The 13,781-nt window shown below is 32.5% G+C and overlaps 1 long non-coding RNA gene across 1 annotated transcript; it reads right to left on the bottom strand.

Annotated features, from left to right (window-relative positions):
- Positions 1 to 5,736: 5,736 nt before the first annotated feature.
- LOC143071677 (uncharacterized) lies at positions 5,737 to 7,693 on the bottom strand. The gene is made up of 3 exons (XR_012976947.1): positions 7,576 to 7,693; positions 6,798 to 6,915; positions 5,737 to 6,280 (listed from the first exon to the last, which is right to left on the bottom strand). It is a non-coding gene; the product is annotated as an uncharacterized LOC143071677 (long non-coding RNA).
- Positions 7,694 to 13,781: the final 6,088 nt, after the last annotated feature.

Here is a 13,781-nt window from a genome sequence, read left to right as displayed (position 1 = left end):
CCTGATTTAGGACAGTCAATTACATACAGAATGTGACAGCGTTTAACATATTAGCGGGATCCCAACCCTCCCCTAACCTGGGACAGTGGTATAACAGTACAACATAAGAACGAAAAAAATCAGTCGAAAAAGGCTTAACTCATCAGATGGATACAAAAAAAATACATCTAACAAAAAAAAACACAGAAGGGACGTGGCCGGGTACTTGTTCATCCCAACATAAAAAAGAGACTAAGTAGTAAGTACAGATCTGAGACTACTCGCAGTTGCTGACAGCTAGTTCAAAACCCGTACAACTGAAGAAAAAAATGCATCTAAGACTTAATTATCAATCAGTACACATCCAACATCTTAGGGATTTAGTGTAAAGTTCTTAGTCAACAGTCAGAGAAAAACATGACCTTGGACAATGCCAAGATACAGGCATCGAGACACGAGCATGTAATTCAGTCGTTGTCGGTTGTTGCTGTATATCATATTTGTTTTTCGTTAATCGTTTTCAACATAATTCAGGTTTTTAGTTTTTTCTCGTTTCAACTGTTTTACATTTGTCAGTTCGTGGTCTTTCATAGCTGACTATGCGGTATGGGTTTAACTCATTGTGAATGCCGTACGGTGATATGTAGCTGTCATATTTTATGTCATTTAGTCTTTGGTAGAGATTTTTCTCTTTGGCAATTATACCTCATCTTCTTATTTCATAGTATCTTTGTAAACATATTTACGTTGGACAGATTAATATTAAAACTTCTTCAATCATAGTTGACTTTGGAATGGATTTGACTATTTCGATTTCGTTTTGGTTATATAGGTCCTAACGTTACCTTTTATTTATATAGCCCTGGTTTTTAAATATTTTTGTTTGAGATTTCCAGTTGAAATTTGATCCAGAAAATCGCTTTGGATGCACGAAATTTACAAAGTGTTATTCCTATCACAGAGACGATACACATGCAATTGCTTATAGAATATTGGTCCCTGAGGACCTTGAACATATTTATTTAAAAACCCCGTTAAAGAAAAAAATAATTATTAGGAAATGTAGGTTTTATATACCTATAAGGCACAGTTGATCTTAATAGAATTTTACTAGTTTTCTTAGGTCCCATTTGGTCATATAGCTCTTAACGTTTCTGCATATTTATACATCCATGGCTATTATATGTTACATCGACGTGTATGTGTGCATAATAAAAGAGATGTGTGGAAGGATTACCAAAGTTATTCTGCAAAAAAACCCACCAAAACCCCTAAAAAAACAAACGAAAGCGACATGTATCTTTATTAAAAATCTAACAATTAAGACGGAGGCACACATTGATCTTCCATCCCTATACAGACTGGGTGTATAGCGTATACATATGCATCACCCATAATTTGGTCATTTACCCCATCAAGTATTTGTTATAATTATATATGTCTTAATGCAATTTCAGGCTAGCAGGGCAAAAATGTCACTTAAGGGCATACGATACAGTTACAGGGAAGGTAATGACGTTGCTAACGTAAAATGTTATTTTCGCGACGTCAAACTCCGACATGTATCGGTAAAAGATGCATTTTTCGACTGATTTTTATCATTCAAACTGATTTAATTTGAAAACGAGTGCATGGACCCCTATTTTTTAAAACAGCAATTTGTTTCATTTTGCAAAGAGATTATGTGACCCAAATTTTATAAAACTGTAAATAGCGCAATTTTTTTAATTTTGATAAACATGCAGCAAAAAATGCCGTTTTTTTCCTCTATTCATGAACATTTGATAAATATAGAGTTATTTCGGAATAAAAATTGCATAATTTTTAATGATACTTATAAAATACAGAAATTACCGATTATTTAACAAAAACGATTTTGTGTTTATCTTTTAAAACAAAAAAGTTATGTCTTTCTTTCGAAAAAGAAAATACGGACACAAATCTGAATTTTGAGCAAATATACAAAACTTTCGACCTCATTTTACTCAAAAAGTAGCACATGAAGGTATATTTTTTATTACATATTTGATTTAATGAGGTAAAAAATAGCCTATATGCAAATTTTCATCAACTTGTAAATACAGGTTCAAAACTGTATCGTATGCCCTTAATTATTATTAGGATGAAACGCTTCCGAGATATAATTCATTGAATTTTAATGTGAGTGAACTAATCAGTACATTTACTTGCACTATTTGAGAAAGAAATTTAAGGAGAGGTAATAAGGGCCCACTAAAATGTTGGTTATGCCCTATAGTAATCACTTTAACTGTCTGTCTGTCCTTCAGCACAGGTTTTGTATGATTATGATATTAAGTCAACAATTCAACTACTTTTTGTACAGTTGTTATATATCTGAAAAGGTCGGGTTTCCCTCAATTTTTTTTTTTAATCAAAATGGTAGTTACAACATATATCTTTAGTCCTTCTTCATCCTTACTTTATACGATTCTTGGGTTTTTAAGTGAGATTTCTTGAATACTGACACAGCTTATACTGGTGAATCGTAATGTTGCTGGTACATTATGACATGGTTTTGGACTGATCGATTCCACCATCATTCAAATGTCACATTGAAACGACCTGTATGACACATAAGAGAGCTTTAAACAATAAAAAAAATGTTATCATGGATGTATGTACTTCATGTTAAATAATTGAAATTTTGCAAGAATGTTTTTAACATCTTCTCTAGCCAAGGGTTACGATCCACTTCCCTCCTCTCCACGTGGAGCGGATGGAAATGGGTCGTAACCCTTGGCTAGCGAAGATGGTTCTTTAATGGATCATTCCATATTATGTTTCTTTATCATGTGTTCAAAAATACTATTAAAACTCAGTTGATTTTTTTCTGCTAAAATCCATTGGTAAATTATTCATAACTATCCAGTATATGGGCAATTTAGATAAGTTTTAGTGTGTGATACAATATGAAGGACATGAAGTTTGGAGAGCCACTTGAAAATACTGTACATAATGCTATAAGGCTTATTGCATGCATGAATATTGATGAAAACTGTTCCGCAAGGAGCTTTAGATTTTGCACTAGGTTGCGATTCATTATATATTTTACATGGGATAATAATCACTAATTTCCATATTATGGACCTTTTATTGAATAGCAATTATTTAAACACCCACTGCTTCTCTGATCCACCAACTTCAACCTTTAACTGCACTTATTCGGCACTTCTTGAATTTGATGTGTTTTAAATTTCATATATTTAGAAAAAAATGCCAACAAATCTCACAGTATGATAATAACAGTGATTTCTGGAAATATCAAAATTTGCACCGGAGGTAATAATAAAGAAAACAATTACTGCTTCCTTGTATTGCGAATTGTCTGTTCATCTCTTAGTAAAGTTTCGTGAAATAAACTTTTTTTGTGTATGTATAACCTTTATTTGATAGTGTCATAGTCAGTGAAAGATTAAACTTTGTAACAATGTTGTGATGTTACACTACTATTTCAGGTAAGAGTCGAATCCAGCCTTTTTAAAAGGGGTTCTAACCCCAGGATAAAAGGGGGAGTTCCAACTTTATGTTCCAATTCAAATGCATTGATTTCCCAAAAAGGATCCGCAACTGAAGTTGGAGCTAAAAAACCGTTTAAATCCGCTGCATTTGTTTACACCTGTTTTAAGTCGAGAACATGTTGTTCAGTGGTTGTCGTTGTTGATGTGGGTCATGAGTGTTTCTCGTTTTTAAATAGATAAAACTGTTGGTTTTCTTGTTTGAATGTTTTTTCACTATAGAAGCATTCAAATCAATCAAATCAAACGCATTCAGTCCACTAAAAGCCAACAGACCAAAGTGAAACACTTCTTCGCCAAAAAGTAGTAAGAACAAAAACAGAACCACCAGCAGTAATGTATTCAACTTACCAACAAATGGGAACTTAAGAATGCTAACATTTAATTGTAGAAGCATCAAAGACAAAACTTCTGAATTTGCAGTGCTCAACGGTAAATTATACTCAAACCGGATATCATCTGCGACACAGAATCTTGGCTGTAGGGTGTAAAACCAGGAAAAAAACTTATTAAGGAACAAAAAACATACAAAACACAATTAACTATTATTTCAGCAAAATGTTTTGTTGAGCCTGAGGTCAAAGCGCAAAGCGAACATCGTGGCACTCTTCAAGAAAGGAGAGAAACACCAACCCTCAAATTACAGGCCTGTCTCATTGACATCTATATCATGTAAACTGTTAGAGCATATTATTCACAGCACAGTAATGGTTCACCTTGATCGACACCACATTCTATGCGACGAACAACATGGCTTCAGAAGTCGGCGATCCTGTAAGACCCAGTTAGTCGTAACGCTAAACCAGATTGCAAAAAACCTGGACCAGGGGCACCAAACAGACATCATTCTACTGGACTTCTCAAAAGCCTTTGACAAGGTACCACACCTACGCTTGCTATTGAAAATGTCACATTATGGGGTAAAAGGGACAAAGTTGAGCTGGATACAGGACTTCCTGAGCAGCAGAACCAAGTCTAGAAGGACATACATCTACTCCTTTGGGTGTTCTATCCGGGCTTTCACAAGGGACAGTCTTAGGTTCTCTCATATATCAACGACATGCCAGATTGTACATCCTCAGATGTAAGATTGTTCGCAGATGATAGCCTGGTCTACAGGAAAATTAGAAATCCTGATGATGCAGCAACTCTCCAGAGAGACCCCACTGCCCTGGGGGAATGGGAACACAAGTGGCAGATGTGTTTTCATCCAGAAAATAGCACCGTCATGAGGATCTCTAACAAGCGTCACACCCTACAAACAAATTACACCCTGCATGGACACCCACTAGAAGTTGTTGATAGTGGAAGATACCTTGAAGTTACCATTAGTCAAGATCTACAGTGGAATAAACACATAAATAACACCACCGGAAAAGCAACCAGGACCCTCCGTTTTCTACGCAGGAACCTTGCCCGTTGTAAGCCATCTGTCAATAACACAGCCTATTGTGCACTGATCAGACAATCGATCGAGTACGCTGCCACAGTATGACACCCCAATCAAACCACACTGATCAAAGACCTCGAGCAGGTAGTACAGCGCAAAGCAGCACGTTTTGTATTTAACCAGTACACCGACACTTCCCCCCAGGCTGTGTCACTGGACTTTTAGACCAACTCCAGTGGGATAGTCTACAACGAAGACGAATGAACCAGCGACTCGTCCTTTGTTACAAAATCCAGAACCAACTACACTGTAAATAAAAGTGTTAAGAATCTGAACACTTTTTGAACGCCCTTTTGTAACACTTCTGGAACGCGTAACGGTGTTCTCAATATTAACATTGGTGTTCCAGTTTTTAACATTATGTGTGCATCTTTCGAACGCTATGTGTGTTATTTTTGAACGGATAGTGTGTACTGCTTGAACACCTAGTGTTTGAATCTGGAACGCGTAACAGTGTTCTAGATATTAACTTTCGTGTTCCAGTTTTTAACATCATGTGTGCATCTTTCGAACGCTATGTGTTATTCTTGAACGGATAGCGTGTACTTCTTGAACGCCTAGTGTTTGAATCTGGAACATGTCCTTGTGAGCAAAATTGTATGCCGTTACGCGTTCTAAGCCTTGTAACACTTCTGGAACGCTCGGACTGTGTTCCAGAAATATGTGTTAATATCCAGAACACATAGTGTATATTACTGGAACACAATTTTACATGTTTCAGAAAAAGTGTTATATTCTCTGAAACATTATTGTGGTCTTGTAAAACAAATATTTTAATTGATTAAAAACGTCTTTAATTGATTAAAAAAGGCAACATTTAAAAAAAAAAAGTACAATAAAATGTGAAATATTGAAGCAACTTTAAAATGACAAGTTAGACAAGTTAGAAATATAACATTTGTAATTTGCAAAATGTGTCCAAATATTTACTCATAAACAAAATGTTCGTCATATATTTAAAATTATTATGTTACAACAAAGTCAAGTGTCTTATGTTTAACTCATCGTTTGCAACTTCCTAAGTCAAGAACTGTTCTGAATTTCTTTACAAAATACTGATGCCACTGACTCTTTTATCACCAAAATGTTCCATAATCCACTGGCTGCATAGCACTCAGATAGTCAATATCAAACATAAAATACCCTGTGTATATGATGCTAGTAGTCGAGTCGGTGTTCATGTAACACTGCTTCCTTGGACACTTTTAAACATGATTTGAGTCGTTTACAACTGATTTTGAGCTTCCATTTTTAGAGGATTCGTCTCCTTGGGTTATAATTATTCTTTAACCTTGTTATCCATCAACCGTAAGTTCTAAAATGTGAAATATGAAGTGTTTGAGTAAACAAATTATTCATCATGTCGACATTCCTTAAGAATATTAGAAAATCTTATTTCGTTTTTGTAATTCCATTATACTTGTCAGCATTATAAGATAAGATGCATTTGCCAATGAGTGGTAATTGAGTGGTCAAATGTGCTCTCGTGTTCTATATCTTTTTAAAAAAATGGTAGAAAGTGTCCAGCAAGTGCTATTATGTTTTTTAGGCAAAACTTTATCGTCAACTTAGACTTGTCACTAAATTAACTGCTAACATTTCAAGAAACTAATTACCATTTGCCTTTATTTTGAAAGATATTTATTAATTTTTTCACTTATGATCTGTATACGGATATTTGACGGATGATGTAATTGCATCAAATTTAGCTCAAATAGCTTTCTGATTAATGTAAACAAGTGAATGGTGCACATTTTATTGATAAATCTGCAATAACAAAACTTGTAAGAAGTCAATGGACATGCACTCCTATTCAAAATTCTTAAACTTACATATAGTACTTTTATGGTGCAGGATAAGTAGTCATCTCTTGAACTGCAACATGTTCTCTTTATTCTCGAGGTATGCACGAACAATTACCCTTAAGTACAGTATAGTTGGGTTTGTACCCTATAAAAGTAACATAGGAATACATTACAATACATGAATGCAGTGCACAAGGGTGGACATTTGCTAAAATGAATTACTAATTACAAAGCTATTATAAATAACATATACATGAGAAATTTAAAATTAGTGTTGCAGTATGCCTTTTTTTACAAACTTCTGTCTTGACATTGCAATGTCATGACAGTTTTTGCATTTGTGAACAAATCCTTATGCATTGGTTTTATTTAATTAAAAAATGTACATCCTCAAAAGTGTAGATGATCGTTTGATCTTCTTAATGCTTTCTATACACAATGTTTGAGTCGTGTTAGGAATACATGGCGTTCGGAGAAAACGATTAGCTTGAACGCATCATGTTCGAGACCAGAACACATTTACAATAGCAACGATATCATTTAACATTTACGTATAAATTTACAGAGGTTAATTTTTTTTTTAAACATGATAATTTGAATGTAATCTCTCAAAGAACCGCTACTTTTTTAATCGAATTATGACAGCACAGTTAAGTGGAAGTGGAGGGGGCAGTTTTATGTTCGAACAAAATGTTCTTCCATTTATACTTCAGTGTGTCCTGTCCAAGTAGACATTTGTTGATTTCATGACTAAAAAAAATATTTTTTATGTTCGTCATGTGTAGATAAATATAGATAAACATACCTATTATATCAAGTTTTGTTGTTAATTTTCTTCAGTGAAGCTTCTTCAATCACGATCAAAAACCAAACTTCCGGTACATTAATACGTCACGCGCTGTTAAGTACGCGATATTGGTAAATTTGAACGCATCATGTTCGACACCAGAACGCTTTTACAAGAGCAACGTTTTCATGAGCATTTACGCATTTACATTGTTAAAAAAAATACCTTAAGAACTTAAGTCGTTTAGAAAAAGATTCATATTAAAAATCAATCATTTGCACGCTTATAAATACGCTCTTGTAAAATGTTTCATTTTTTTTTACCAAACTATAATTTGCTTATATGCCGTTACAGCTAAAATACATTTATCGTCAAATCATAGTACGAATCACCCTTATTCATCGTCTGTTTGACTCTGAAATGATGAATTTTTTTTTCACTCCCCATTACAATATAAGAACATCTTTAGTGTTCAATTTAGAACACTTGTCTTGAATATGTGCGTTAAAAGACTGAACACAATGTGTTATATTCTTTAACGCTGGCGTTCAATGTGGAACACTAATGTTAATAACTGAACATATTGTGTTTAAAATTGGAACGCGTCCAGACGCGTCAGGCGTCTGCAATATTTGCAGTGTAGTGGAGATACAACCATCTATCTACTACATACCGGGGAACAGCAGAACGAGGGGTGGCCATAGACTTAGACAATGTCAAATCAGGGCAACAAAGGAACAACTCCTTTTTCCCACGCTCTATAAGAGACTGGAACTTACTGCCAGACACGGTAGCAGCTGCAGCAACATTTGAAGAGTTCAGGGCCAGATTACCCAGTGTGCCCTGGACCTAGATGCAGCCTAACTAGACACCAGCTTGCCAAATTGTACAGTGTAAATAGTTTTAAATATTTGGATTTTTTTAAATTTTATTCATTGGAGAAGCCTCCTGTTTTACCGAGCGGAGTTATTAAAACACTCAAATATGAAGTCAACAGTTACTGCTAACGGAAGAAGAAGAAAGACAGTAAATTGTGATATTAATTCGTTCAAGGATTTGCATAGAAATCACTCTCAGGTTTTATATAAATATGATAAGAAAAAGTTGGTTAATTATTTAAAGTTTATTATTATAAGAGCTTTTAAAAAGAGAAAAGTGAACCGAGTACACCTATATCTGCATGGAGGACGTTAAAACGATGATGAAAATGTTGCACTCCCCTTTCCTTTCGAGCTCTCTACCACAAAGATCCATGTGGTTATGGCACAACTTTTCATCTAACAAAGAGTAAACGTTATCAATTGGAAAATAACTTTAAAGTTCACTACAGAATTTGAATAATTATTTTCCCCGTTATTTGCACTGAATATTATTTTTTTATTACATTGGATGCTATGGCGTTATAAAAACCAATGAAAAATAGCTAAACCCTTTCCTCCATTGAATTGTTTTTTTTTTGCATACTTGATTCGCATAGGATTTTTCAATAAAATGCTGATAATATGCTTTAAAGTATTAATGCATTGCGAAAAACAAATATTTCATCATAGAAATTTTAGTTGGATATTCCTATGATATTCCTGCAACGGCTGTTTTGCCTGGCAAAGGTAGCAATACACAGAAGTTTAGTTTTGCATTATGGCCATGGTGAATTTTTTAAATATGAAAGTTTTTGTACAATAAAATTAATTTTTAGATAATTAAAGAATAATAAAAATTATGAGTGTCAATTTTAAGTTTTTTTCCTATTAAACTGTGTATTGCTACCAAAACAGTCGTTGGATGTCAGTTGGATGTCAAAGTCATCTCGGACTACATATATTTAAGTATTTAGTATTTAACATATAAATTACAAAAAAAATGAGTGGTGTGAAAAATTATATAAATATAGATTGCATCACAATTAGTATCATCGTGTCATATGTTTTCTTATGTCATATGTTTTTTTTATTATCCATATTTCATCAGTTTCCATTACACACGCGTATATTGTGACATGTTTAAATTTTTCGGATTCTATATTTGGAACAACAACCACACTACAACTTGACAATTTTCAAACATTCAAAATTGCTTTACATGTTTTAAAGACGTTAGAACAAATTTAATAAAACTGATCTGTTTCAGCCATTTTTATTTAATGTCAAAAATATGCATCACTAGAATAGTTGTTGAGAAAAAGTCTGATGGGTTACATGAAGTACAGCTATGTCATTTGTCTGTCAGACACAGGATCTTCAAGACATGCGACTGTAACATGATTTTTTGGTTGTTTTTATTACAAACCAGCAAGTTAAAATTAACTCAGGGTTCTTATATAGTTCAAACTCCATTCATTCAACATTCTATTGACAATTCTTTTTATACAACCTTCATACTTAAAGATGAAAATAGTCTTAGCTTTTTGCATTTTATCACAAATTTTGAAAACTGCATTTTAAATTTAAATAAAATAGGATCTTTTGTAGAAACCCTTTGCCAATCTGAAAAAAAAATCCAAATGTTAGAAATTCAGCACATGAAACATCAACCAATAACTATTTACTAGTTTGTTTAAGTACAAACTGAAAAGATTTAAATAATTTTTTTGTTTGATTCAAGCAATTACCAGAACCACGACTTTGAAAATACTCATTTCCGCATTTAATAATCATTTTCTGTCAGTGTACAGATTCAGTTTTTACTTCATGCAAAAACATATGAAGCCGTTTCTTGACATATGGAAATTGCAAAATAATTGGAAATAGTAAAATATCGTAGTTAGCCTTGCCAAAAAAACCTAGATACCTAAAAACATTCGACAGAACATTCTTTTAAAATTTGAGTACACACGTGAATAAAAACTTAACAGTGGAAACCTTAATAAGTGAAAATTGTTATTAGTACGAAAACACATCACACGATAATACATTTTCTAAATTTACCAGTACCAAAATTAAATATCTGGACCACATATTGTCTTCAATGATTAAAACATACCATGTGATAAGCTTTTGATAAATAAGAATACATGTAGATTTTTTTTATCAAATATATTTGTAGGTGCAACTGAAATTCTGCCATCAGCACTAACATGACGTTCCCTATTGATGTAAAATCCTGCTTTAATACTTGGTTAGAACCTACTGAGTTGGAAGCCAAACACAGGTAAACATTTAGCAAGCTGGAGAGTCTCTATTAAAGTGTAATAAACAACTTTCCTAACTCTGGCCAATCTAACCCAAATATTCCAGTTGTTGTCTAACTATTGATGGATTTAAAAGGCAATCAGCCATTCAATTATGAAGAAACTTTGGAGTTAGGACATATCATCTTGTAGAGTCACTTGTCTATTGTAATTAATATAGGACGGAATATGGAACTTTAAAATGTCGTTTAACTGTTTACACTACTGCTGCTCTTCCTGTGACCGGGGTATTTCTATATTATTTTTTTATGTGAATAAGATTCAAGAGTTCAGTATTCATATAAATACTTTGGAGTTATCTCTCCTAAACTGGTTTTTGAAAAAAATAATGTCATATGACAGCAAAAATGTTCATTAAAAAAAATATTAGGAATTTGCTGTAAATATAAAGTTTTCAATCCAATGTTGGCTATATTAAAAATATGTACTGTCAGAATTACATCTACCAACTGATTATATTCTAAAATAACTGTTTAAAAATAAAAATATGTTTAATTTTAAATTTTATTGTAAATCATATGCAACCTACATTAACTTTTACTTTTTAGGGGTCTTTCATTTCTTTCTATAGTACTTTGGAACAATTGATTTTCTTACTTTATTGATCACTGAGTTTCATATGATCTACTCACAAAAGTTGCAAATTTATAAGTTAATTACCATTTTTGCAAAACAAATTTTACCAGGCAAGAACACTTTTTCACTGAGGCCATTTGTTTAGGTTTATGTTAACTACTTACATTTAATAACCTATAATCATTGTTTTTCTCTGTTATACAATGATGCACTATTAGCTTGGTTATATTTTGAGTGGAGTTGAGTTTTCGTTTGCAATTATACATTTGTTTTGTTTTACTGGAAATTTTCTTACACTGAAGCTCTTAATTTAGGCTCAGAATATATTTCACAATGCAGTCTGGTCTTGCAATAGATACAGTAAAAAAAATCTTGACCATTTTGATGTTTTTATATAATTGACCATCATCGTTCTCTTTTCTCAGGAAGGCTACAATCAAAGATTTGCTTTGTTTTATTTTTTAAGATATTTGCATGTTCAAGCAGGTTAAAAATGAAAACAATTAAATTAGCAGATTTAAAATTATTAAAAAGATGAATGAAGGTTTAGTTGTGAACTTATACAAATAAACAGGACATAGTAACAAAGCTATCTTATAATAACTTTATATGTCACATAACATGAAATTAATAAAGTAGTCTTTTAAAATATTTATTTAAATTTTCAATGTATTTACTTGAGACTAGTTTAAATTAAGATAAAATTGCAATACTTAGAATAATACCTAAGTTAATGTAAATACGCTGAGAAATTTCAATTACATCTTATATAGAATTACTAATAGGTTTTCCATAGAGATATTGCAGTTACTTTTGAAGTTATATTAAACGAGCATACTTTTTTATGAACTTATATTACATATGCATGAAATGATATATGTTGTTTTTAAATAGTGAGTTACCTGTGATCAGATCATTAATTTAACAATAGTAGCATATTTAAGAGAACTTATATCTCTCTGTACATTAATGTTCAGTAAATAACACATGCATTGATAATGTAGGAATTGGCTTAGACATATGTAGCCTTACATGTACTTTTATTAAATATAAGATATCAATTTTTTATGGCTTTAAATAGAAATGGATGACAAATCTTCACCTATATATTTTGAAAAGAATTCAATTACTAATATTTCAGATGATAAAAGTGATAAATGCATTATTTATCGCTTAACTGTTATATAGATCTACAAGTCCAGGTTGTGTACAAATTATTACCAAAATCTGTGCCAGTCCATTTATTATAACTTTACATTTAACTTCATAATTTAATACTGAATACAATTTGAGTTTTGATTTTTGTTTTTATATCTGAAAAGCAATTCAACCTCCAATTTGGAGACCAGCAATTTGGAGACTTCCACAAGCATATTAACAAGTAAAGCAAAGTTTTAAGATATTTGCAGAAAACTGTTCCCTGAATTTATTATGCAGTGAAATGAAATGATAGCTTGTAGCTAATATAAGGTACTTAAAGGATTAATATGAAGCAATGTTTTACTATAAGAAGATATTGTATTTGAGTTTCATATCTTGTGACAGTTATTGAACTCATAAAATTCTACACATTTTGCATCCAAAAAAGAGGGGTGACAGATACCAGAGTGACATTCAAACTCATGGATAAAAAATAACTGACAATGCCATGGCTAAAAAAAGAAATAAAAACCAGAAAAAACAAAAGTACACAAGACACAACATAGAAAACTAAAGAGTATAAGCAACACAAAACCCACCAAAAACTGGGGGTGATCTCAAGTGCGCTGGAAGGGTAGGCAGATCCTGCTCCAAGGAAACAACTGTTGTTAATATACATGGTACTCCATAAAATTCAACTAAAGACAGGTATGAATAATTTTTTTTGTTTTGGGGTATACTGTATGTTAATATGACAGCAACCCAACAACATAAAAAATCAAAAGACTTCTAGAGTTGAACATACAGTCATTTGTTTGCACCTGTCGTGAGACGGGAATCAGTATATGTCGTTTGTTGATGTGATTTATAAGTGTTTCTTATTCCGGTTTTTGATATAGATTAGACCTTTGGTTTTCCTGTTTGAATGGTTTTACATGTGTCATTTTTGGGGCCCTGTTTATCCATATTTTACTTATAAATGGAATTTTTTTTTTCCATTTTGCAGTTTTTGGTTATTATCTTGAATATTACAATAGATATAGATAAACTGTAAACAGCATTAATGTTCAACAAAGTCAGACCTACAGCCTGGATATTTGGTAGAACACCACCCTAGGCAATGGTGAAACCATAATTCTGCTCTTCTTGTTGTCATGGGCAGCCTTTCCTGCCAACTCTAATACTTCAGCTGCTAAGTATTATAGACAGCTGACCAAAATTGTCAATTGACCTCATTAAAAATTATTGCCCTCTATAAGTAAATTCTTTACAATGTTTTGTAAATATTTACTAAAATCTTTTCCTCTGATACACTGGGCCA

The sequence above is a fragment of the Mytilus galloprovincialis genome, chromosome 4, assembly GCF_965363235.1.
Source record: "Mytilus galloprovincialis chromosome 4, xbMytGall1.hap1.1, whole genome shotgun sequence".
Taxonomy (NCBI): Eukaryota; Metazoa; Mollusca; class Bivalvia; order Mytilida; family Mytilidae; genus Mytilus; species Mytilus galloprovincialis.
This window is presented reverse-complemented; position numbering and strand designations above follow the sequence as displayed.